This window comes from Apium graveolens, chromosome 11 (genome assembly GCF_009905375.1).
Source record: "Apium graveolens cultivar Ventura chromosome 11, ASM990537v1, whole genome shotgun sequence".
Classification (NCBI taxonomy): Eukaryota; Viridiplantae; Streptophyta; class Magnoliopsida; order Apiales; family Apiaceae; genus Apium; species Apium graveolens.
Genome location: NC_133657.1, coordinates 158,529,585 through 158,533,389, shown reverse-complemented (window position 1 = coordinate 158,533,389; position 3,805 = coordinate 158,529,585). Strand labels below are relative to the sequence as shown.

The following is a 3,805-nucleotide window of genomic DNA, read 5'->3' as shown; positions in this document are numbered from 1 at the left end:
TATTTAGTATTACGCCAACAACAAAGGTCTGGAGCTAGATAGAAGTTATATTGAGTTTTTGTAGTTTCAATTGCGCCACAGCGTAGCTCTCGAGCTATATAAGATGCAATTTTGTCTCATGCCACATCTTAGGGAATTTGGTTCTGCAATACAAGTTGTGAACATGTAGTTCTGACTTCAGAAGTTCAAAAAATAAAAGTGCACTCTCTGATTTCTCTTTGCAGAGTTACTTCAGTATTTTACTATATTTATTTTTCTAATTAGATTTTAGACGTTGTGCCTGGGTGAGATACCCGGTACCAACATCATTTTGGTGTACATAAACAAAAATTACAATTTTATCTTTAACAATGAATATCATATTTCTGGTTGACCTCAAATTAAAGAGATATTTATCTACTTTATTCCTTTTTAAAATTTTATAATCAGACATTTACCAACTAATAGAAGTTGTAATTATTTGCTGAGATTTTGTACTGTTGATCATAGTTATAATCACAAGGATCACATTTATTTATTATGTTATTAACTTAATTCATAGATTTATTTAATCTTGCATTCCGACATATATATTTGGGAATCTAGCCCCCAGAAGCTGTTATGAAAACCAGTTCCTCATTCATGTAGAGTGACCACCTTCACTGGATTGCACATAATTGGGATTTGGGATTGAGAAGAGAGGATCATCTACTCATTAAATGTTGAAATTGGTGTGTTAGAAGAGATAAAATTTCCTGGTCATAAAATTAACTATTAAATTTGCCATTTCTCTTCTGGGCTATGGTACTAATGGAATGTGAGAATGTTTATGTTTATATGTGAATGTCTTTCTGTTGGCGTTTATCTAAGAAAGTCTTATGGATTATGAAGGATTACGGAGTGGCTGAGCCTTGGACAAAGCTATACGATATTGAGTTTGAAGTACGCATTCACAAGTGTATTAGTTTTTACTCCACATGATCAAGTCATCTTGGAAGACATACTGGAAAATATACTTTTGCACAATGTTAGAATTCATGTATATGTAGAACTTGAAATGGTATGTTTGGTAAGTAAAAATTAAATTTGATACACATGATGATTTTGAATTATCTTATATACGACTTTGGTTGGAGTCTAATGGATGTAAACTCTAGTTTCAGAAAATAATATGAAGATTAAATTCTTGTAATTTGAAATGATTTCCATTATTTCAAACAATCTAAAATTGTTGAAATCCACAACCTTGTTGAAATCCAAAATCTTGCAACTTACTATATGTCCCTATTAATTATAAATTCAATTAAATATAGGAAATAATCCGAATAGTCAATTTTCATATAACGCAAACAATATTAATAATATAAAATTTATATATGTACTATACAAGTAGATGTATGTAGGCATTTCTGGACTTCTCCCGAAACATATAACGGGTTTTTTTTAATTTATAAAATTGAGGGTGAGCATATCTCTAGAACATCATCGAATATTCGAGAGAATATGTTAAACTTTTGGAGCCTTGTAATTTAAGCCGAGTGTGTAGAAACTCCATTTGAGTCCATATAAAGAATTTTATCAAGTTCATATAAGCTCATCACACCCTGCTTTCACTACACATAACTTCATCTTTACCATGATCACTTTGGTTTATCTGCATAACCAATATTTTTGGTCTAGAAAAGATCAGATGAATGATTTGTCAATCTCTCTTTTTTAATATAGTTTTTGAAAAATCTTAAACTCATCAAATACGATTTCTTGTAGTATCTACCAATTTTATGGTACAATGTATTATAAAAAAATATATACCTATTGAAAGAAAGGTGTCACCCACAAACAAACATTGAAGAAGATGCTCCAAAACTTAGCTACTACATGTCCTGTGAAGCGTAGTTAATCTCTCGGAGGGTAAGGCTTGTACAATATATACTGATTTAGTTTGCTTATTGTTTGCAAGTTATCTTTATCTTAAAGTTTACTAAAGTTAATATAATTTTATACTAGTCATTATACCAGATAGAATTATGAAGTCATTTTAGTTTTTTGTATTTTGAATGACGTCAACAACAAAGCTCTGGAGCTAGATAAGATGCAATTGATTCTCATGTTCACACCTAAAGGAATTTGGTTCTCCATTCTAATTATTCTTTATATCATTTGCACTTTTGCCAGATCTCCGAAAATAACTCTATCTTGTAAGCAGGGAGTCAAAGAAAAATATTGGTGTAACTATGCATGTCAAACCCGACGTTGCTGGTAAAGAGATGAGCCTAGAAGTGTATGCAAACGAGATGGTATTCCAATAATTTGCATATATTGTATATTTAATTTAACTAGTTGGTAGCCACTGTGAAGTTACAACGTTTAAGTTTTAAAAATGTTTAACTAGTTGCTAATTAGATTTCAGATGTTGTGTAGAGGTAAATACACAAGTATCGTGGTTATTTTTTTTTTCTCCGGTACCAACATCATGTTAGTGTACATAAACAATATTCCAAATTAATATTTACAAACAGGGTCATGGAAAAACAATTGAGAGAGCTACCCCAAGTATCACTTTTGGAGATGACAACAAGGGTTATACTGTGGGATATGGCTTGATTTTAAAGGACAATGTCATCATTGAAGAAGTTTCCTTAGTGGATGGACTTAAACACAACTTGTTGAGTATCAGTCAGCATTGTGACAAGGACAACTCAGTCACTTTCAATTCTGAAGCCCGTGTTGTGACCAACAAGAAGAGCAACAAAGTGGTTCTCACTGGAGTGAGAAAAGGAAATGTGTACCTAGCTGACTTCAACTCATCAAATGCAGAATCTGTCACTTGTCTATTTAGCAAGGCAAGTCAAGATGAAAGTTGGCTGTGGCACAAGAAGCTATCCCACCTTAACTTTAAGACTATAAATGAGCTAGTCAGAAAAGACTTGGTGGGAGGTATTCCTCAAGTGGAATTCTCAAAGGATGGACTGTGTGATGCCTGTCAGAAAGGAAAGCAAATCAAGGCATCATTCAGAAAGAAGCTTGATTCAACAATTGAAGAACCCTACAATTACTGCACATGGACTTATTTGGACCACTAAACATATTGTCAATCTCAAAGAAAAGGTATTGTCTAGTAATTGTGGTTGATTTCTCAAAGTTCTCTTGGACATATTTTCTCAAGTCCAAAGATGAAGCTAGTGAAATCATCATCTATCATAAAAGACAAGTCAACAATCATCCTGATTTCAAAGTAAGAAGAATCTGGAGTGACAATGGAACTGAGTTTAAGAATTCTGTGATGAGATCATTTTGTGAAGAGAATGTGATTATGCATGAATTCTCAGCAGCAAGAACCCCACAACAAAATGGTGTAGTGGAAAGGAAAAATAGATCTCTTATTGAAGCTGCAAGGACAATGCTAGAAGAATCAAAGTTACCAATATATTTTTGGGCTGAAGCTGTAAATACTGCATGCTACACTAAGAATATTTCTTTGGGTAATCAAGCAAAATGCATGACTCCCTACCAATTATTCAAGAATAGGAAGCCAACACTAAATTTTCTTTATGTCCTTGGCTGTAAATGCTCTATCTTAAGAAATCAAACTGATCAACATGGAAAGTTTGATGCCAAAGCAGATGAAGGAATTTTATTTGGATATGCTGTTGGAAAAGCATATAAAGTCTACAATCTTAGAACCAACATTGTTATGGAATCTGTACAGATGATAAAAAGATTGAAGGACTACAAGATGAAGATTTCCATGAAAGCCTCAAATTTAAAAATGTTGAGATGATTTGTGAAGACAATAATGATGAAAGTGATCAAGAACCAATATTCA

General features: G+C 32.7%; 1 long non-coding RNA gene across 1 annotated transcript; it reads left to right on the top strand.

Moving 5' to 3' along the window:
* The first annotated feature begins 1,782 nt into the window (after positions 1-1,782).
* LOC141696651 (uncharacterized) lies at positions 1,783-3,060 on the top strand. Its single transcript, XR_012564461.1, has 3 exons — positions 1,783-1,890; positions 2,155-2,276; positions 2,499-3,060. It is a non-coding gene; the product is annotated as an uncharacterized LOC141696651 (long non-coding RNA).
* The last annotated feature ends 745 nt before the right edge of the window (positions 3,061-3,805 follow it).